Genomic DNA, 24,801 nt, shown 5'->3' on the forward strand with positions numbered 1-24,801 from the left:
GCCACTACAGTTGCAGCTCGTGCAATCTGGCTGGTAGTAAATTTTTTTTGAAGGTCTTGAGAAAGGTAGTAAAAGGTATTAAATTTACCTTAAGAAGATCTTTATATTCCCTGTGTTAAAACACTCTCAAAGTTCAAACCATCGTAGAACAAAAAGTCCAGTATTGTAAAATGAAACCAAAGAATAAAACTATTTGATCTTCAATTTTTAAATTCGTAATGGCACCCTACAGCTGTGTTACTTCTACCTTTCTTTAGCAGGTCAAGAAGTTCAACATTTTGTGCGATGTTTAGCATCTTCCCCTGCCTTTTGGGTGCTACTGAAGGTGCCTTTGACAGCAAAACGTTTCATCTACATTGTGGGGAGAAAACTTGCAAACATACTACAGGGGTGTGTTTTGCAAACAACAACATAACTCGCGGCTGAACTATCATAATAAGATGCATCGTTTGGGAAAAGAACGACGTAGAGGAGTGTTTGCCAAAACCGTAGTTTCTCTGTCGCAGATTCATTATTTGAACCATGTTATATTGTAAAATGTCTATAATGATGCTCTAAACGTGGTAGAGTAACAACTTCTTTAGAGAAAAACGCAATATTTTTTGTGCAAATTATACTGTTTTACATGCACTCATATTTTAAATAAAATCCAATATTAGTTTTGGTAAAAACATGCACTTGTTCATTCATTCATTTTCTTGTCGGCTTAATCCCTTTATTAATCCGGGGTTGCCACAGCGGAATGAACCACCAACTTATCCAGCAGGTTTTTACGCTGCCGCAACCCATCTCTGAAAAACACACACACACACACACACACACACACACACACACACACACACACACACACACACACACACACACACACACACACACACACACACACACACACACACACACACACACACACACACACACACTATATACCTACTCAATTCACCTGTAACGCATGTCTTTGGACTGTGGGGGAAACCGGAACACCCAGAGGAAACCCACGCGAACTCAGGAAGAACATGCAAACTCCACACAGAAATGCCAACTGAGCCAAGGTTCGAACCAGCGACCTTCTTGCTGTGAGGCAACAGCACTACCTACTGCTCCACTGCTTTGCCCACATGCACTCGTATTCCATATTAATTGAAATAGAGAGATATAAGACCTATATATGTTTTATTTACAAATATTATTGAGAATATTCCATATAACATTTTTAACACGTATTGTAATCTCATAGCCTATATAAATCGTAAATGGTTGTAGGCCTAATTTGTAGTTTATTGAGAAATGAAAATAATCCTGCTACTACCACTACTCATACTACTACTACTACTACTACTACTACTACTAATTATTATTATATTATTAAGTAGATTGCTTATTTATTTATTTTAAAGTCTACTTTTATAATGTGACACATTCAAACCACTGCAGAAATGTTCTAATCAACAGACCCATGTCATATACAGTACAGATACATTTCTTTAAAAATAACCTACTACAAATTAAAAGCATTAACATATGCTAGATATTTTTGCTTTTACAAGCTTTGGAGACAATGTAAATTCCTTACCTATAGCTTTTGTGATCAGTCTTGGCTGTGTTTAAAATGACATAAAGGTTTTCAAAATGCACTACGGAAGGAATGCAATTATCAATATGAAGATCTCTAAATATGAACTGTAAAAATACTTTGAAAGAAAATCCCACCTAAGAGAGATGACTTTAATTTTTTTTTTTTTTTAAATCTTCTAAGTTTAAATGTTAGAATGTTCTAAAGGAATAGGGCATAGGGGTGATAACTAGGAATAGAACACAACCAGGAACTATGCTTCCAACTACAGCTTGGTGTAGTTGCAAACGTACAAGGTTGCAAAGCAGTTTGAAAATGTTTGTTGGAACGATAAATTTGGGAAACGCCAAATCAACAAACTATGTTTGTAACAATGGAACGTGCAAACTTAGCTTGTGATGGTTTTTGGAAACGCACCCAAGTACAGCACTACGGAGTCACACTGCTAGTGATCGAAGAATATGTAAATGTGGCAAGCTGAACGCATTCTGTACAGTGCAGGAGACACGGCAAGGAGGAGATTGATTGACAATGCTTTACAGCCCATTAGGATGCAGAACACAATGTGCTGTAGTAAAAAGCATGTCAAATTACATGGAAAAAAACAGTGAAACAGTGAGGCCGCGATAATTGAACCATGTTATAGTGAGGGATCATTGTAATTTAATATGAGGGGAAATTTGAAAAACATCCTGTGAGTAAACTAGAGAGAGTGATGCGTTGCTCTGCATTTAGTGTGATATTTGTATAGTTTGTTTGCATAATAAACTCCCCTCAAGTAGAAATTATAACTTGGAATCTGCATCTCATTTCAGAGACATGCAGAGCTCCGTTTATGTTTAGAAATAAACATCATTGCCTATCCAATAAAAATAATTATCAATATACAACAATTACTAGCATCAATGTCTCCATATACATTAGCATAACAAACCATATATATTGTTTTGCTATTACTATCTTATATTTTGTTATCAGACATTTGAATATAAAATAAATGTTTTTTGTTTGAAAACAATGAGGAACAGTGGCTCATTGGTTAGCACTGTCGCCTCACAGCAAGCAGGTTGCAGGTTCAAGTCCCGGCTGGGTCAGTTGGAATTTCTGTTTGGAGTTTGCATGTTCTCCCTGTGTTTGGTTGGTTTTCCTTTGTGTGCTTCGGTTTTCCTTGCAGTCCAAACACATGCACTATAGGTGAATTGAATAAATTAAATTTGCCGTAGTGTATGTTTGTAAATAAGTTTGTATGGGTATTTCCCAGTACTGGGTTGCAGTTGGAAGGGCATTCGCTGTGTAAACCCCCTGATGAATAAAGGGACTAATCCGAAGGAAAATTAATAAGTAAATGTTTAAAAACACTGACAACGTTTTATTTATGACAAGCACCGCGCACATCCTTCTCTGGCTCAGTGCTACTTTTTAAAATCTTTTATTCTTGCCACATTTATTCTATAACTACTAGGCTATGAGATTTAAAGGGATCGCCCAAAAATAAATGTTTCTCAATTGCCACATTTTCGTTGTCGTGCCTAAAGCAAGTGTGCCAGTGCACTTTTGGGGCCCAATCGGGCCTCAATGGTGCTTCTTCAGGGCCAATGGCTGAGCTTTTTCAGCTTGCCAAATATTTACTACAATTAAATTCATGTTTTTTTCTATAGCACTTTTACAATGTAGATTGTGTCAAAGCAGCTTAACATAGAAGTTCTAGTAAAATTAAACTGTGTCAGTCCAGTTTTCAGAGTTTAGTTTAGTGTGTTTTAATTTTCACTGCTGGAAGTCCAAACACTGAAGAGCAAATCCATCTATGTGCAGCTCCACAAGTCCCAAACCAAGCAAACCAGTGGCAAGTAACAAACTTCACCAATTGACGAAATTAAAAAAAAAACCTTCAGAGAAACCAGGCTCAGTTGGGCATTACCATTTCTCTGGCCAAACCTCCTGTGTGGAGCTGCAGTCTAGGTGCTGGAAGCTGGAGAAAGCTGGATGTGGAGAACTGCAGCTGTGAGTAGGTCACCAGTGGAACATTATACTGGCCCACGGGATCAATGTGAAGACTCATTTTTCACTGTGGTCTTTAGGTAAAATTTGATTGAGTCAAGTTAAGAGGGTCTGCGGTAAGATGTCTATTTCACAAATTTTACATGAACATAGAGAACTAAAAAGAAAGAACAGATATTAGTGGCTGAGAAGGATGTTTGACGATATCTGCCGAAATGAGGATGTCATAAATTACATTGTTACTGAGCTTGGGAAGCTACAGATTTAACACACATGGTACAAGTGCAGGAAAAGTTGAAAAAGTTGCAGACACTGTATAAAGCCAATAATATTCACAATGGGTCACATAAAATATTTTGTCATGATTTGATGAATGGTGTGCTGGGTCATGGCTCCTGCATTGGTGAAGAGACAACTCACAACATGATGCCAACTAAAATTACAGTCAATGGGTAAATGGAATTAATGTAAGAGTATACATCTGTGCATATATATAGATACATGATTTAATACAGTAACACACAGGGCGGCGTGGTGGGGCTGTGGGGAGCGCTGTCGTCTCACAGCAAACAAGTCACTGGTTCGAGGCTTATTGGCATTTCTGTGTGGAGTTTGCATGTTCTCCCCGTGCTCACGTGAGTTTTCTCTGGGTGCTCTCGTTTACCCCACAAGTTCAAAGACATGCTCTATGTGAATTGAGTAAGCTAAATTGACCGTAGTGTATGTGTGTGAGTGGGAGTGTATGGGTTTTCCCCAGTAAAGAGCATCCGCTGCCTAAAACATGAGCTGGATAAATTGGCCATTCATTCTGCTGTGGCGACCCCAGAAAAATAAAGGGACTAATCAAAAAAATAAAAAATTAATGAATGAACAGTAACATGCAATTTGTTTGCTTCAGAAGTTATAGTTTTTGTTATAGTTTTTGTCTCCTTTGTTGGAGATCAAATCTCGCTTTGAGTAGGGACAGTAGATCCATAATGGTAACTTTGGTGATGGGAACCTTATGGTAGAGAGGTTTATGAAGGCATGTCTACTCCATCTAGTAGAAGCTGTAGGAGTAAACCTTACTCTCCTGACCCCAAAGTAAACTAATAACTGGCTTTGGTCTTAGGCATCTTTGTTGTTGCACCTGCTAATGCTGTTAAGAGCGAGGTCAATAGATTTCCATTGCATATGAATACCGATGAACTCAAATTACTGTGGCCAAAACTCATCTTAACATGAGTTTATTACCTGGGCTAATCCTCATGGAACAGTTTATATTTAAGTAAAGGTAGACGGAAAATGAAAATTGCAGTTGGATCTCAAAATATCCCATATACCATTATAAACACTCAAACCCTGTAGGGAAATCATGCCAACCCTATTAAGAACCTGGCGTTTTCTCTTGCCTATTTAATGGAAGAGGAAGTGATACAGGCTGGCTTCCAAATCTGACATTTAAAACAGTACCAGCAATGACACACAATCTAATGAGACAGATGGGTCCAATAAGTGGGAGATTGGGTGGCATGTCTGAACCACAGGGAGAACCGACCGCAAAGGAGAGACGTGTTAAAGCGTTCCAGGAGAACGTGTAGTCGGGGTGGAGAGAGCTTTCAGAAACTTAACTGGAGCTCAGCTGCAGCCGGCAGCTGCACAGACCAGATCCCAGGAACTGAAAAGAGCACAAGTGCAAATGTTCATATCAAAAGTGTCAAGTCATTCTCACCAGAGGTTTCTTTTATAAATGATATACATTCACCGCACATGTACATATACCTTATTGCATCAGAAAACTATAGCTGCTTCAATATTACCAGAGGCACACAATAAATACATTTATTTCAAAATTACGATACAAGACAACTGTGAAAATAATGTTTTTTCACATCATGTTTGAACATAAAATGACTTTTTTGCCCTACGATAGCTATTTTATTTACTTTTCATGATTTAAAAGATATTTTAAAAACTATTAGTCACAATTAGGCATGGACCGGTAGAAGTTTCGGACTGTTTGATAACCTTGAATAAAAATATCACGGTTTCACTGCATTAAAGTATTGTGATTACTGCTCTAAAATAAGTTTTTTTTAAATGTCTGAGTTAAAAAAACATGTTTTTTACTCCATTAAACAAATTTTATTTTATTTTAGAAAACATTTATAATATTTTGGAACAGTAAACATGTCAGGCTAAATAATTCAAATAAATGATTGACTTCTTCTGTTTTCATTGATTTCAAAAACACAAATTTCTTTACAAAAAAAAAGAAAAAAAAAACGCATTAAAAAAACCTGACGTATACCTTAGGAACAGTATAACAAATTTTTTTTTTTTTTTTTGCAGTTTTAAAACCTCGACTTTTCGTGGTAACCCTTGAAACTTATTATCATCCCATGCCTAGTCACTAATATAGTAGACTAATATACATGTTAAAATACATTAATAAAAACATTTCAGTTTTATTCTTGCTAAATTCTAAAAGTAAATAATCCACAGTAATTATCAAGGGAATAAATTGTACTGAAAATGCCCTAAGACCTTCAAAATATGCATATTCGTTTTGTTTTGTGATTTTTTTTTTTACAATTGTTTGGATCTATGTTACCTGTTTTAAGAATATGTAGTAAGTAGGATATGTCTCCAAACATGCTTGTAAAATGATCTGTATACTAGCTTTATACTCTAATAGTCAAAAAACTAAATATATTTATCACATACACGTTTGGGATTGAATTTTGCTCATAAACATATAAATTACACCTGACAAATGATTACAGCATGAAACGGTCACTTTTTCATTTAAAAATAAATTTAACAAGTGAAATGAAAAACCTTTTCATTAATTAAAAACCTTTCAAATAATGTTTATGTTGTTGTGACATTTCTTTTTATCTTTCTTTCTTTCTTTCTTTCCATTTTTATTTAGCTTAAAGGGGCTAATAACTTTGAACTGCTTTTATTCTATAGCTAAAATAAAACAAATAAGACTTTCTCCAGAAGAAAAAATATTATAAGACATACTGTGAAAATTTTGTTGCTCTGTTAAACATCATTTGGCAAACATTTAAAAAAAGAAAAAAAAATTAAAGGGGCTAATAAGGGGCTGTAGGTTACATTTTGACTTTTTTATCAATCAATGTAAAACTGCATTAAGCAATTGAAATTGCAAATTTGCTCATTAATAAGAAGATGCTACCATTCACTCATTAAAAATAAAATACAACATAGTTTAAGTTAAGATAGGAGTGGTGTGTAAAATAATAATTCTTCAGTTCCAATCAGATCTGGAATATAATACAGTAAATGAATTAAAAATCAAATTTGATATAGCATTAAATAAAACATTCATTCATTCATTCATTTTCCTTAGTCTCCACTTCAGAGGTCCCTATAGCGGATTAAACCACCAACTGTTCCAGCATATGTTTTATGCAGCGGATGCCCTTCCAGCTGCAACCCTAAACCTAACCCATACACACTCACACTTATTCACTACTTTACATTCACTAATTTAGCTTCCCCAATTTACCTAAAACACATGTCTTAGAACTGTGGGGGTAACCGGACCACCAGGGGGAATCTCATGTAAACACAAGGAGAACCTGCAAACTCCACACAGAAATGCCAACTGATCCAGCCGGGACTCGAACCAGAGACCTTCTTGCTGTGAGGCATCGGTGCTAGCCACTGAGCCACTGTGCCACCCAATAGTCCTCTAATGTAATATAAGACCACATTTAAAGTCCACATGAAAATTCACAATATTTACCTTGCCAGCATGTATGGTTATTCTTTAGGTGAACAATTAATCAGCTCAATATAATCCACTAAATAATGTTTGTTTTGGTAATCCTCAATCAAAGTCGACCATTTGCTTGCTTGTTTGGCGTAGCGGTCTTTCACTGATGATGTCAGTTTTAAGGCTTCAGTCACAATATTCTTTGGTGCTTTCACATCTGTAGTTCGGTTCATTTGGTCCAGACCAAGGGCAACAAATGATACAAAGTAGCATTTTTCTGACGTTTTTGAGTCCTTTTTAGACCAAACTGATTGCTTTGGTCCAAATCAATTGAAATGAACTAAAATGCAGACATCTGACAAAACCCACATCCCTCATTAGCCAGATGTTATTGAGCGTATTTCCTAAACTGCTTTTCGATTGGTCAGAATTACAGTGTGGTAAATTGCTAATGAAACTCCAACAAGTAAACAAACTGGCAGAAACAAAATGTCGCTTTATACTATGGAGGGATGACTGCGCTGGCTGATTGTATCCCTGGTCATCGTATACTACATAGTTTGGGTAAATCACCTTAGCCAAACTATACATTTTGAGAATGAAGAGCGGCTGCGGCTGGAAAACAATTTTTAATGCATTGCAAACTGCAAAGCTGCATCACTTCAGGAGGAGGCATGAATTAACTTCGACATGGTCATTCTCTGGAAATATTACCAACGATCCATCAGGTAATGTTTTTCACTCTCTCTCTCTCTCTCTCTCTCTCTCTCTCTCTCTCTCTCTCTCTCTCTCTCTCTCTCTCTCTCTCTCTCTCTCTCTTTAATATTGTTGGTAAAGCGCTGTCAACAGATATTTATTTCCTCCACATCCCATGATGCACAGCGCCTTAGACTACGGCAGCTGAATTAGTCCAAAAAGGGGCAGTAGTTTTTGAGGTTGGGTCTGTTCTAATTGGGATCATGTTCGCACCACAAAAGAATTGCTTCATGGTTCGTTTGAAAGCGTACCGAGACCACCTCTTTAAGTAGGTCTTGGTACACTTTTTTTGGTACACTTTTGGTGTGCACTTTCTACATTCACACTTGCCCAAACAAACTGCCCCAAGAGGGAAAACTAACTTTAGTGCGATTCAGCTGAACTAAATAAGGCAGGTGTGAAACCACCATTAGTTTGCTAAGAGGGAATGATGCACAAAAAGAAAGCTCCGCCCCCTACTTAATCGTCAGTTTCAGTGTGAAGTCTCAGCCACTTTAGTTTCATGCAGACTTTAAAGCTTATTTTCAGATATGAAGCTGTGTGCAACAATCCAACACTATAACCACTACTTGTTTGGAAAAAAGTAGCTTAGTACTCTAAAATGAACTTATGCTTGCAGTTAAGCTGAAGACTTCCATCTAAAGAGATTTAATGTCAACTTCTGGATAGAAAGATTAAAGTGGCACCATTTTTTATTCCATCCAAACAAGTGACTATGGCTCAAGCGCAAGTTTATACTGCTCTCATTGGCATCCAGACGGAGGAACTGGCAAGAGGTTTTAAGCCATATGTTCCACTGTCCGTAATTACCTCTACGTTCATACTGAATATATTTCATAAGGTTATACAGACTGCCTGCCGTTTCAGGATTTACAGAGAATTACTGTATGAGAGTAAATGAAAGGAGGTTTTGGTAATGAATGGGGTTTAAAATAGCATGGAAACCCCTCATGAGAGCATTTACAGGAATTCAACTTTAATTCAGCTTTCAGTGGCGAAGTATGGTTAAGTATCAGATCATTTTTGATACCGAGAATCTCTGGCGCTGTTTCTAATGGTACGACGGTTGGCCAATGTCTAGGACAGACTCTAAAGGTCAAATAAAAAAGAAATAGAAAAAGGGGAAATGGGTTCCCTGTGTTTTCATAAACAAAAACAAACACTTTAAAATGAAACACTTTCACTTATTATTTACAAAAAATAAATAAATAAATATAGTTTAAATATTGCATTTGAAAATAAGTGCTAAATAATCTGATTGTGCTATTTTATGAAAAAACTAAATAGCTATCAGGAAAAAATGATAAATTATACAAATATAAATAATTTCATTAAATATATTTTGACAAAAAAAATTAAGTTTATTAAACCATAACCATAACCATATACCATAACTTTGAAAACCAACAAAAAACCAAATATAATATAATAATATATATATATATATATATATATATATATATATATATATATATATATATATATATATATATATATATATATATATATATATATATATATATATATATATATTAATTATATTAAATCAATTAAATTATTCAATTAATATTAAAATAAATATATCTATAATAAATTAAATAAATAAAACTCAATATTTTCATATTTATAATTTTTAAATAAATAATAAAATAATGTGTTTTTTTATAAATGATTTAACAAATAATTAATTACTACAATCAAAGCTAAAAATAAATAAACAAACAAATAAATAAATAAATTTTGTCTTTAAAAATAAAATAATAAATACAATTATTATGCCTCAACTGTTTTAAACAAGTTAAGCTGCAACCCATAACTGGGAAACAATATAAATACTATGTAATAACATTAACTTGTAAATAATAAGTGAATGCATTCATCCAGCCCCAATTATTAAACATAAAATAAATGTAAAACTGAAAAAATAGAATATATACACACACACACACACACACACACACACACACACACACACACACACACACACACACACACACACACACACACACACACACACACACACACACACGCACACACACACACATTAGAATAAATCAATACTACCAAAATCTTATAAATAAAAAAATACATTCAAATTTTAAAAATATTGTCTCTAAATATATAACGTGAGCACATTTAGGATTACATAATATATATCTTGAATAAAAAAAACATATACATATATATGACAAATAAATAAAAAGTGTATATTCTGAATAAGAGAATGAAATTAGTTTTTCTTAAATCTAGCATTGTATATGTGATACTTTACAGGTGTTCAAAATGTAATATAAAGGAAATATAAAAAAGATTGCAAAACAATCACCACAACAAACAATATGCAAACCTGAAGTTCACAGCTCGTGCAAAAGGAACAACTGAAAGAGCCATTGTCAGCAACACCCGCTCCTATGCACACACATGCATTATCACTTTACTGAAATAATGAGCCCTTAAAACAACACCCACCTCCTCCTGATACATGAAACTATGTGTATTTAGATACTTGTGGGAAATGTAGAAAAATCTTCAAATGAAGCCAAAGCAACAGGAAAAGGGGAAATTATTTGATGCCAAACACTGACAGATGCAAACAACAACAACATCAGCACAACAAAGGAAAGGAAATGTGTCAAACCTCAAATGCTAGCAGTTTAATCATTGTAATAATGTACATGTTACAGTACGCCTGAAATAAGCGTTTTCTGCTCTCCAAGACTGCATTTATTTTAGATTTTTTTAAAAATCTGATTAAAAGATTCATTTTAATATCATTACCCCAGCCTTCAGTGTCACATGATCTGCTGCTCAAGAAAAATTTATTATTATTATTATATTATTATTATTATGAATGTTATTATTATTATTATTATTATTATCATCATCATCAGTGTTGAAATATGTTGGGCTGCTTCATATTTTAGGGTGCTTTCACACTTGATTTAATAGTTCGATTATCTCCCCTTGCCACCTTCTCGGCTGGTTTGTGTTCACACTGTCTTTTTTTCTTCTGAACCCCAGTACGCTTGCGTCATCGAGCTGCTGTTGCGTGTACGGCTGTTGCTAGGTGACAGTCACGAAAGCAAATCGCCAAAATGGAAAGATAGACGCACATCGCGGTTGATCTGCTTTACTGAATCTTTTGCTTTTGGACATACAGAAAGTGACTCGCGTCCGTAAACCAACAGAAACTGTTTTTGGAGGTGACAAGCATACATTATCACTGTGCTTGCCCTGGCTCAGTCTCATCTGTCACCAAGACACACACACATGAATAAATGTCATGAAAACGATAGTTTGTTTGGTTGGCGGTTCACTTCTGTTATTTAGTACGACTGCATTCATACCAGAAGTGAACTCTGATGTCAAACGAACCTGCGTGCAGACCAAAAGTGCTAGTGTGAAAGCATTTTAGGTTGAATCTGTAATACAGTGCCATTTTTTGTAACTTCCGTAAATTGTTTATAACTGAAAGTTGAGGCTAAAACGTAAAATAAGTGAAATAAAAAAGTAAAAAGTGGGGAAAGTTCCCACAAAAATGTTAAACAATGGTGTTTTCAACATTTAGGGCTCTATTTTAAAATATCTAGGTGGAAAGTCTAAAGCGAAAAGCACAAAAACATTAAGGGTGTGTCCAAATACCCTTCTGCTACATGGTCTAACAGGGTTGTGCTTATTCTCTTAATGAGTATGGTTGTGTGACTCTATTCCCAGTCAGTATTCCCAGTCAGAGTCAGTTGCGTTGAGCCATGGCGCATTTGCTATTTACATGATGGACTTTGTACGTGGAAAATTTAAACTCTTCACTAGCGAGAAAACAGTTAAACAGACCATCTGCAGCTAGGATAAAGAACGAGCCTCCTCCATTCGGCCTCTTTATTTTCTCTTTATCTTATTTTTACTCTTTACTGTTTTACTTTCATGGATAAGGAAATCATGGAAGCTCACTTTGCTAAAGACATTAATTAGCCAACATATTTCATTTTGTTTGTTAAGCGCAAAGATTTGTTTTGAAACTATGTCTAAATTCAGCTCTAATTTCCAAACTAATAATTGAACTAGCTATATTCAAACACACATCCTGTTCTTATGACCCATTGAGTGACGTATACGTCTTAAAAACCCCACAGGTGGCCAAATCTGAACTTGTTTTTATTAAAACAAATATAAATATGCATATAATAAAAAAATACTGATAAAAATAACAATTTACAAATCGTCACCTTAGATTTAGAAGGTTTTATCTGACATTTTTGTCAAAAATGAGTTTTTGACATATTCTTATTAAATGATAACTTATTTATATTATAGGATGTTTTATAAGATAGAACCTTATAATTCCAAGGTGACGAAATGCAAATTGTCATGAATAAACTGAAAAAGCCAAAAGATCCAAAAGAATGGATCATAGTGGAACGTAAAATTAGCATATAATGGGGATTTCTGTAGACAGAAAACATGTGACACTGAAAACATTATGAAATTGCATCATAAACATGAAAATCGATTCATTCATTTTCTTTTTTGGCTTAGTCCCTTTATTAATCAGGGGTCGCCACGGCGGAATGAACCACCAACTTATCCAGCATCTGTGTTATGCAGCAGATGTCCTTCCAGCCGCAACCCAACACTGGGAAACACCCATACACTCTTGCATTCACACACATCTTGTTTGTTTTCGATCAGATAAATGCAACCTTAGAAAAGAGAAACAATGAAAAATGTCCTAATCCCTAACCTGCAACTGTTGTATGATTCACCAGTTCAACTCATGACTGGCACTGCAAGAGTTAAAGCCCTGCTAACCACAGAAACCCATTTACTTTAAGGTCAACATCCTATAGGTATTAGTGGGCAGGTGGGTATTTCTGCCACAAATGTTCATCACATTAGCAGCAGGTATTTCCTGGTTCTTTGCTTCATACGTGCCTATTCAGCCCTTGGTGGATGCCAAAAATAATGGCCAGGTTTCTCAGACAAACTCCAGTCTTGTGCCAAAGCAGGAACATTTTTTTAACAAATATTCAGATTCAGAAGCTGCAAAACCTAACCGCCACTTACTTTTATGTCCGCGCAAACTTTGGTCTATGTGAAATCCATGGCCACCTGCAAAACAGAGAAACAAACAGTAAGTCCATATGACTTTTTTCACAATCTAAACATGCTTCTGATTTTGAAGGCTGCTGCCCGCGCTTCACGGTTTTGGGCGATGGCAGTGAACTGTGCTGCCCAATGGAGCGTACTGAACGTCTCTATTTTTTTGTGGAAAATCCATGTCCTCCCCATGCTGAAATTGGTGGAATTCCCCTAATGGAGGCCAGTTTCAGAGGAGAGAAACCCCACACTTTCAGACTGGTTTTTGTTGCTATTGAGACTTTGGAAAGTGGAAAATCTGAAGCTTCAGCACAGTTAAGAAACGGGTTTCTGTGTGAATTAATGATTGTGAATAAACAACGATGGAAACAGTGTAGGTAGTCGAGAACATGAATGACTCAAAAAAAAAAAAAAAAGAAGTGCAACAAATAATCTCTGAAAGCAGAGCAAAGCGATTGTTCACCAAAAAATAAACATTTACTCATCCCAAAGTGGCTCCATACATTTATTAGTTGAACATAAAAGGAAGATATTTTGAAAATGTTGAAACACGGTATGCACTGACTGCCATAGAAAGAAAATAAATACTATGGGAGTAGGGCTGCACAATATATCGTTTCAGCATCGATATCGCAATGTGTGAGTCCACAATAGTCACATCGCAAGAATAATTTACTTGAGATTTTAGTTGAACACATTTAATGACAGTTAATGACATAGTGGATTAATTTCAGATTTTAGAGTGAATTTTTATAGATCTGACTGTTTGAATTTGAAGCAAATTTAAGCCGTTTGGGCACAATAAATTAAATGTTTGTTGCTTAAAGATTAATTGTATAATATATAATTATTTACTCAATTAAAAGTATAGTGTTATTATTATTATTGTTTTTATACAGTGATTATTTAATATTCTGTTTTTATTTAATATTGTATGACGCCACAGAAAATCATAAATCCTTGTTTATTTTCATCTTTCCTCTGTTGTATTTAACTTTTTTATTATATTTTATGCAGATATGCTCCCCTACAGTATCATCTTTACAAGCCATTTAAATCATCCACTGAAACTGCAATATATATATATATATATATATATATATATATATATATATATATATATATATATATATATATATATATATATATATATATGTTTGTGTGTGAAAATATTGCAATGTCATTTTTTACAAGATCGTACCGCCCTATATGGAAGTTAAACTGTTTCCATTTTCTTTTTTTTTCAAGTACACACATTTTTAGCATATACGACGGTATCACAAGCCCTGCTTACAAGATGTATTAAAGTCCATGTGAACCGGACGTTGCAGAGACTTTTATGTGAGTATGTTGATGTACTTCCAACCGAAACTGAATATTATGTAGGGGACGGGGGTTCCTTTTTGTGCATCATTCCCTCATAGCAAAATAACAGTAAGAGTGGCATGGTAAAGTATATTGTGGATGAAGCCATTAAACTGACATCAACAAAGAGAAAATAAACAGCAAAATTGGTTTCACAAAAATAAATTAAACACTGTCTAAAAACAAAGTTAATAGGGTATATGCCTAGCTAATGTTGTTCCCATACTGATAAACTTCTAGTGACCTGTTATGGTGAGTTTTTTTCCCATTTTATATGGTTCCTTTTACAGCATGGATGTTGTAATGTAATTAAAGTACAATCAGTTAAATAGACTTTGACATTCATTTAGTTGTTCAAGCTTGAAAACGAGACAAAAAGCCGTTTACTCGCATGCGCCTGTCAGAATCTGCAGGCTAGCGCAGAAGCTCCATTGAATATACTGGGGTAAAATTATGCTCATATTATAAAAACATGGTGGGGAACAAAGTGATTTAATGCAGAGCTTCTTGTACAATCCAATAACCACTGTATATCGGATATCACTCAACCAGTGGAGATCGCTGATTTTTAAAGAAAACAGACCTTAAACGTGCCGATTTTGCAATAGCATACAGTTCACCGGAAGCACTTAACCCAGGTTACTGGCAAATTAAAAGTCCGATTAGCATACTTCTTCACATAGTCTATTTAAGAACTCTGCACATAAACTATTTGGATTTTGCTTGTGCATATACACTGTAAAAAATCCTTGTCTCCCAACACAATTGTTCACGTTAACTTTTTAGTTTTTATAAATTTAAGTGGATTAAGCATAAACAATTAAGTCCCCAAAAAACTCAACAATTGTGATGATTCAGTTCATTTTTAAAAAGTAGTTTTTGAAACTACTATAAGTAGTTTTTTTACTTTTAGAGTGTATGTTCTACAGTTTATTGGCACTGACAGTTCCACGAAGAAACCTTTTTCCAGACTTTAAAAAGTTCTACATAGTAGTGGTAAAAACCTATTTCATATGTTCCTTACTTTAAATAATATATATGATAAAATTTGGTCATTTAAAGTTTTTTGGGGAAGCAAAATCCAATCATTCCACAAAATTATAAAGAATTTGTCAAATGAAAATGACAACAAATGAAATGTCAAATGAATATAATAAATATGCTTGTTCTTTTGTTCTATAATTGGTTGTAGAACCTTTGACATCTGCAAAACCTTCTGACAAAAGGCTCTATATAGAGAAAATCATTTGTTATTTTGGTGACGCAGTGGTGCAGTAGGTAGTGCTGTCGCCTCACAGCAAGAAGGTCGCTGGTTCGAGCCCTTAGCTGGGTCAGTTGGCATTGCGGTGTGTTTGCATGTTCTTCCCGCGTGGGTTTCTTCTGGGTACTCTGGTTTCCCCCACAGTCCAAAGACATGCAGTACAAGTTAATTGGGTAGGCTAAATTGTCCATAGTGTGTGTGTGAATGAGTGTGTATGGATGTTTCCCAGAGATGGGTTGCAGCTGGAAGGGCATCCGCTGTGTAAAACATATGCTGGATAAGTTGGTGGTTCATTCCGCTGTGGCAAACCCGGATTATAAAGGGACTAAGCCGAAAAGAAAATGAATGAATGAATAAATGAATTTGTTATTTTATTTATAATGTGCTAAAACAACTAGGTAAATGAGTAATTTGAAGAACTGTTCACTTAAATGTTCTTTGAAAAACCAAAAATTGTTCTGCTGTGGCATATACAGTAGGTTATATTGATATTGTTTTATGTAGAAACTTTACCGTCTGCAAAACCTTTTCATTCCGCAAAAGGCTTTAAATATTGAAAATAATTTGTTAATTTAGTTATAATGTGCTCGAATGACTAGGAAAATGAGTCATTGGAGGAACTGTTAACTTAAATGTCATTTGAGGAACCAAACATTGTTCTGCTGTGGCAGAAAGTTATATTGGTATTATGTATAAACTTTAATATCTGCAAAACATTTTCATTCCACAAATAGCTCTACAGATCAATTTTCTATATGTAACTTATACAACATGTTCCTCAACTAATCTTATAAACCTAATTTAAAGCTAAATGTAAACTGTTTAAAAGCTCTCTTCTTCACAGTGCTTGATTGACAGCTGAGTGGGTGGACCTTTAGTGCTGTCTGGAACTAATCAAGACTGATTAGTTCAGCTCACCTGGAAGAAAGGAAGAAAATAGGCAGGAGCACAGAAGGGCTGAGGGGGAAGTGGTCGCATCCCTAAAGCTACTGAGATGTGAAGTTGTCAAAACACATATTTCAATGTGAACAAAGTGAGCAAGAGGAACGTATACAAAAGCATGTGAATGGGCAGATGTCTGGAGCAGATCCCGGGCTTCAGAGTCTCAGGAAACTCAGGAGATAAATGATGTGAGACTAAAGTTCTTCTATTGTTCCTCTCGCATTTAGAAGCAGCGCTATTATCGCCCCCCGAAAAATGTCTTTGAAACTTGAGTACGTAGTGTGTATGTGCCATTGAATGACGCTTCTAGGGTGCTTTCAATGAAACCACCTGATTTGATAGTGAAAAGACAGATGAAGACAATTTCCTTTTTTATTTATACATAACACAGGTGGTCAATGGTGAAAAGAGATGTGCGTTATTGTATTCAATCAAATTCAGGTGCTAATGTGGTTTCCAAAAAAAAAGTTTGTTTTTTGAAAGCTGGTGTCCATAGCTTGATTCATAAAAGTTTATTCCGGATTTATGACTAGTATGGGTGCATAATAGTTTGGACTAATTGACTCCTTTTGATTAGAATATTCATTCACTAGTTGACTCTTTAGTTATGTTAAGTATAGTAAGTTGAGTCACAAAACATCAAAACGCATTTTTTGAGATGTTGAAAGACATATACCGTTGAAGTCAGAATTATTAGCCCCCCTTTAATTTTTTTTTTTTTAAATATTTCCTAAATTATGTTGAACAGGGCAAGGAAAATTTCATAGTATGTTCTATAATATTTTTTTTCTTCTGGAGAAAGTCTTATTTGTTTTATTTCAGCTAAAATAAAAGCAGTTTTAATATTTTTAAAAACATTTTTTGGACAAAATCATTAGTCCTTTTAAACTATATATTTTTCCATAGCCTACAGAGCAAACCATCATTATACAATAACTTGCCTAATTACCCTAATCTGCCTAGTTAACCTAATTAACCTAATTAAGCCTTTTAATGTCACTTTAAGCTGTATAAAAGTGTTTTAAAAATATCTAGTAAAATATTATTTACTGTCATCATGGCAAAGATAAAATCAATCAGTGATTAGAGATCAGTAATAAAACTATTATGTTTAGAAATGTGTTGAAGAAATGTCACCATTAAACAGAAAATGAGGAAAAAATAAACAGGGGGGCTAATAATTCTGACTTCAACTGTATATGTCCTACGTTACTAAAAACACTATTAGGAAATATTTATATTTCACTAAAAAGTGAAAATTGGTTGTTTTTGCATTTGTTTAAAGCAAATTTGTTCTTACAGTTAAAAAGAAATTTTGAAGCAACGTCACGCCCATGAGATCATTGTGTAAATTCCAGCGTGGAGATGGGATGTCTGTACCGGCGGGTACAACGTGACATCATTGAGTTTTCAGCACATCTGTTTAATAATTTATGAATAGGACTTGGTTGAAATCAATCAGCGTGCTCTACTTCGAATGAGATGCAACTGTATTAATATGTATGAAGACTCTTTTTACCTGTTACAGTGTTCAGAGAAACTCCACGTAGTGTCGCCAACTATATTTCAAATAAGTAGGAGAAGAATTGTTCGGAGACATGGGATCGTCAGTGTTGCGATGAGAGCACAGCTTGTGTGTGGACTAACATGTGAGTATAGTGGTCTGCGAACACGTGACAAAAATATGTTTGTAAGGAACAGTTTTTACCCGAGAGCTTTTCACATCTGAAAATGGTAAAATACGGATTTGCCACTCATCTTCGAAAAAACAGAAAAAATTCCTTTAAAAAATCCCTAAATTTCTATTATTTTTTAATTTTCTAATTTAAATTAATATGTTAATTTGGAGCTGTTTCATTGTAAATAAACAGTTAAAGGGTCAGTAGTTTGTTTTATTATTATTATTATTTATAAAAGAAAAAAATATTAGTATACATTAGCAACAAATAAATTAGCAAACAGTTCAGCTTTTTTAAATGTATAGCTGTTATAATAAAATAGAATCAAGCTATCAAATCTCATTAGCCGTTTCTTCACTGTATAACTTACACATTCTGATTAAAGAGCAACGAATGAATATTTTATTTATTTAGATTTTTTCGTTTGATCTAATAATATAATGAAGGCATTTGACTGCTTTCCTAACTTTTTATGCTCTTTTAAGACAAAGTTAGTTGTGTTTGGAAAAAAAAAAACACCAAGATCGAAAACTTTAGATAATATTATTATTAATTATGTGTATATGTCTGTTTAAACACGCACCCAAAAGCCAAACTTTCACTCCGCTTTAGATCGCATGTACAAAATTCGTTTGGGAAACACCGTCCATTTATCACTATTGAGCGCGTCAGCTGACAGTCATGCACCATTATATAACTGTTTTGAGGATTGCATAGGAGGGGTGACTGCACCTGTAATGAAAAGAAAGGGGAATTGCACCTTTTTTATATTTATTACAAGGTGTTTTTTGCGCCTAAACAAAGCTTTGTGCCTAAGACTCACATTTAAGAGCAAGGGGCGGCCCCTGGTGGTTCAGGGGTATGGGTTGCGTATAGGGAGGCGCGACTCTTTAATGTTTATTTGCCACCCTTTAGAGAAACACTGAAAATATGGGAGAAATATTTGAAAATACCTTTACGGGATAATAGTGGGCTAGAACTGTAAAATACGGGAGAATCCCGGGAAAAACTGGAGGGTTGACAGGTATGCATGATTCCCGTTTGTGTTGATTGTCCTGTCTCTACGGACGTAAGTGTATGATCAATGTTCTTTGTTTATGTTTATTTAGATGGCAAAGTTAGTTAGTATTGGAAGCAGTACTCTTTTAGTTTTTAAAGACATACCTTAGTCAAAATGATTCAGTTACTAAGTTACTATGCAATATTATGAACTGAATATCCTCCACTTCCAAACAGCTCTCAGATCTGCTTTAAATGCTGCTCTCAGATTCAGTCTATCTCTCCTGTGTCTGTGTTTGTGTTGCTACTGTGTAAAATCAGCATACGCACGTAATGGAACTCCCCTTTTCATGCAAACTCTTCCGCCACTCCCACCTAAACAAAGCTGGTCTCACCCACTTTTCTGACTTTTTTCAAACTAGAGATGTGAAAACATGGCTCTTTAAGGCTGATTTATACTTCTGCATCAAGCGCATGCATATGTTCCAGAGCAGCATTCGCTCAGTCAGATACCCTTCACAATGGATGATGTCGAATGCACACCTCTCAAAAAATTTAAATACACATCGCGATGACGTATAGCACTTACTCTGTGATTGGTCGGCTTGGTACTGTTGATGAGAGTGGGTGGGGCCGAGAGCTGCGCAAACCCATTGGAGCGAGTTTTTATAAATGTCAAGTCCCGTAAAGGAGCTCCATATGGAAACTTTTGTTTTGTTTACCCTTTGATTAAAGTTGCCTCAGAATGAGCGTGTTTTAGCTACTTGTACATTGAGGTAGCTTTCAGAAAATAAAAATCACCCACAAAAAACATGACACAAAGAAACAAAAACCCACAGCCAGCTAGCATTTCGGAAGTGTTATGCTGAAGTATAATAATAATATTAATAATAATAATAATTTCTTACATTTATATAGCGCTTTTCTGGGCACTCAAAGCACTTTACACAATGAGGCGGAATCTCCTCATCCACCACCAGTGTGCAACATCCACCTGGATGACTTGACGGCAGCCATTTTGCGCCAGACCGCACACCACACCAGCCGATTGGTGGAGTTATGATATGGGGATGGTTAGGAGGCCATGATGGACAGAGGCCAGGGGACAGATTTGCCCAGGATGCCGGGTTTAAACCCCTACTCTTTATCTTTTTCTTTTTGTATAAACCAGCCTTTATAGTCAAGAGTGGTCAGTCAAGACTTTACATGGTATTAAAGAGTTCACCCCAAAATTTAAATTCTGCCATCAAGAAGAAATTTTGAAGAATGTTGGAAACCTGTAACCATTCACTACCATTTGTTTTTTCCCTTCTATGGATGTAAATGGATCTATGTTTCAATTTTTTTTTTAATTTGTTGAACAAAAGAAACAAAATTTAATTATTTAGGAACAGGTGAAGGGTGAGTAAATTATGACAGACTTTTGGGTGAACTTTCCTGTCAACATGCAAGATCTACTACAGTATATAGTAAAATGCAGCATACAAAAAAATAAGTGACCAATTTCAGACTCAGTTTATGTGTCTATAGATTTTTTAGAATTTTTACTTAGATATTTCTGAAATATTGCCAATTTGTTTGGCCAATTCCATAATTAACAGGGGCAGACCTAGAAAAATAGACTGCCAACTGCACCAGTGCATACTCATGCGGTGAAGCTCAGTATTAAGGTATGTGTAACTGCTACTGTTGGTTTATTTAATTCACTTGTGTCGCATGTTTTTAGACTTTAGGAGAAAACCGGACTACCCGGGGGGAAACCCATGCGAACACAGAACGAACATGTAAACTGCACAGATATGCTGACTGGCCCAGCTGTGACTTGAACCAGCAAACTTCTTGCTGTGAGGCAACAGTGCTAACCACTGAGCTGCTTTGTTGCCCAATCCTGGATTAATCTGGAAAAGAGGAGGGAGATGGGGTGGTTGAGGGGTGTCTTCAAAAATAAAGATAAGGGAGTAAAGTTAGACGGGATATTTATGTTGAGTTTGGAATGGTCCAATTGGCTGGCTAATTATTACAACTAATGATCAATCAAATCACCTGCTCCTTTCAAAATTCATTCATTCATTTTCTTGTTGGCTTAGTCCCTTTATTAATCCGGGGTCGCCACAGCAGAATGAACCGCCAACTTATCCAGCAAGTTTTTATGTAGTGGATGCCCTTCCAGCCGCAACCCATCTCTGGGAAATATCTACACACACATTCACACACACACTCATACGCTACAGACAATTTAGCCTACCCAACTCACCTGTACCGCATATGTTTGGACTGTGGGGGAAACCGGAGCACCCGGAGGAAACCCACGTGAAGGCAGGTATAACATGCAAACTCCACACAGAAAGCCAACTGAGCTGAGGTTCGAACCAGCGACCCAGCAACCTTCTTGCTGTGAGGCGACAGCACTACCTACTGCGCCACTGCCTAGCCCCCCTTTCAAAATTAGTCTGTGAAACTTCACAATGACAGGGATGATTCAAGTTCTAAGGAAAATTTGATGTCATCAAAATTGTTGATTCGTATTGGCGAAAATGAGAGAAATATAGATGAGGTCAGAATTATTAGCCCTCCTGAATATTTTTTTCCTCAATTTCTTTTTAACAAAAACACATTTCTAAACATAATAGTTTTAATAACTAATTTCTACTGACTGATTTCTTGATGACAGTACAATATATTTTACTATATATGTTTCAAGATACTAGTTTCAGCATAAAAAAGTTTTTTTATTTAAAAAAGTTTTCAGCATTTTACAAACTTGACTGGGTTAATTAGGCAAGTTAGGGTAATTAGGCAAATCATTGTATAATAATGTTTTGTTCTGTAGCCAACTGAAAAAAATAGCTTAAGGGGGCTTTCTCCAGAAGATAAAATATTATAGGACATACCAGCCTGATCTCACAAGAAAACATAAGTATTTTACGTTTTTATATTTCATATTTTACGAATTCTTATGACTTCAATGCCAAATTTCAACTGATTTAACAAAATGAATTAAGGTAATTTTGCATAATTAACAAACCACATTGCTTATGTTAGGGGAAAATATTAGATTAAATTTTAAAAGAGGGAAAAAAAATTATTAAATTAATAAATTAATTTAAGTTTGTAATTTGTAATTCAATTTTGTATTTTGTACATTAGTTTTTTTCAATGCCTAATATTAATTTTATTATCTTTCTATTCCTAAATATATTAGGTGACTAAACTCATATTTTCATGAAACGGTTTAATAAAACAGCTATCTATAAATACACCAAAATATATTTTTACCAAAAAATTTGTAGATGGTGTGATAATTAATATATATATATCTCAATTAGCACAAAAAATATTATAGGATAAATGTAATATATACAGTTGTAGTCAGAATTATTAGCCCCCCTGAATTATTAGTGCCCCTGTTAATTTTTTTCACCAATTTCTGTTTAATGGGAAAAGATTGTTTCAGCACATTTCTAAGCATAATAGTTTTAAAAACTTATTTCTAATAACGGATTTATTTTATCTTTGACATGATGACAGTAAATAATATTTTACTTGATATTATTCAAGATACTTTTATACAGCTTAAAGTGACATTTAAAGGTGAACTAGGCAGGTTAGGGTAATTAGGCAAGTCATTGTATAACGATGGTTTGTTCTGTAGATTATCGAAAAAAGAAATTAGCTTAAAGGGGCTAATAATTTTGTCCCAAAATTTTTTTTTTTTTCAATTAAAACTGCTTTTATTCTATAAAACAAATAAGACTTTCTCCAGAAGAAAAAATATTATCAGACATACTGTAAAAATTTCCTTGCTCTATTAAAAATAGTTTGGGAAATATTTTTAAAAAATAAATAAAATCAAAAGGGGGCTAAGAATTCTGACTTCAACTGTGCATTACATTTAGCATAAGAAATTCCTACAAAGTATGCTTCATACATGCTAATAGACACAAACGGTACTGTCCCAGTTGGGGACCGTCACTAAACTATTCAGTACGTGTGGTTTTTGCTAGTGTGGTAGGAGCGGCTAAGTGTGTTTCTGCCTGAGTGCTGACTCAGCACAGAAATATTCACACCCTCATTATTACTTTTGAGGTTCCCATCATAAGAGAAGTGTTTGATCTTCTCAAAGTCTTAATATTACCCAATCAGTGTTACTGAAGATGTACAGAAGCTTTGGAAAAACACATATGATGTTGTTTTCTTTCTGTGCGTTGCCCTATTGTGTAATGTGCATATGTGTGTGTGTGTGTTTGTGAGTTATTGCTGACTCATATTTTCAGAAAAGTCACATCTCGCAGTAGCAGTAGAGGATGTGACGTTGTAAGAGAAGTAAGGCTGGCTATCGTCTTTGTTTGATGATTTTTAGATTACAATGAGAGCAACCTTTCGTTTTGATTTCAATTGAACTTCATGATTCTGGTTCATCATCAGTTGTGTTTGTACTGTGGTACCGAAGCAGGGCCGGAGTGGGACACCTTTTCAGCACTGGAGTTTCAAGCCTCAGACCGGCCCACCTTAGTTCACGACTGACTATATTAAAATAAGGTCATTTCCAAATCAGTTTCTACTTACACTATCACGTCTTTTTTTGAGAAAACAGCTGCTTTAGAACTTTAAATGTTCAACAACCCTAACAGTATTATATGTCTTAACAATAAAAATGAAAACGATAAGTTACTCTAACGAGGATCGAACCCGGATCCGCGGCGTCTTGACTCAACGTGCTAACCGCTGGACCACAATAGCTGTGTTCAGAAGTGGGACACAACTGACTTTTATAATCAATAAAATAGATGAAAAGAGAAGAGTTGCGGTAAAATAATCAATAAAAAGGCTGTGGTCAAGTAAATAAATAAATTTAAAAAGTGTGATTGCTGAGAGCAACAGATTCTGCAGCTAGGGACACCGGCCCTCGCGGCCAAAAAACGGACCGGCCCACCGGGAATTCTCCCGGTCCTCCCGATTAGCCAATCCGGGCCTGTACCGAAGCCATAATTTATTTAAACAAACTGAAACAATGGTCACACTTTACAATAAGGTTCATTAGTTAAAGTTAATTAATGCATTTCCTAACATGAACAAACAATGAACAATACATTTACGACTGTATTTGTTCATGCTAGTTAACGTTAGTTAATGAAAATACAGTAGTTCATTGTTAGTTCATGTTAACTCATGGTGCATTAACTAATGTTAACAAGTATGGACTTGAATGTTAATAATGCATTAGTAAATGTTCCATTATGATTAATAAATGCTGTACATGTGTTGTTCATGATTAGTTCATGTTAGTAAATGCATTACCTAATGAACCTTATAGTAAAGTGTTACCGAAACAATACTTATAATAAATTGCTAAATTATTGTTAGATATTTTGCATTATTGTTTGCTTCTGTTGTAATTAAAAATAGTAAA

The 24,801-nt window shown here is 35.0% G+C and overlaps 1 protein-coding gene across 2 annotated transcripts in view; it reads right to left on the reverse strand.

Moving 5' to 3' along the window:
• Positions 1-24,801, reverse strand: part of ccnd2a (cyclin D2, a) — a 265,046-nt gene that overhangs the window by 59,322 nt on the left and 180,923 nt on the right. For both annotated transcript variants that reach the window (XM_087311228.1, XM_087311227.1), the window contains exon 2: positions 13,113-13,157. The gene's annotated coding sequence lies outside the window, so the exon portion shown is untranslated. The remainder of the gene's footprint in view (positions 1-13,112; positions 13,158-24,801) is intronic.

This window comes from Danio rerio, chromosome 25 (assembly GCF_052040795.2).
Source record: "Danio rerio strain M-AB ecotype USA chromosome 25, GRCz13ab, whole genome shotgun sequence".
Taxonomy (NCBI): Eukaryota; Metazoa; Chordata; class Actinopteri; order Cypriniformes; family Danionidae; genus Danio; species Danio rerio.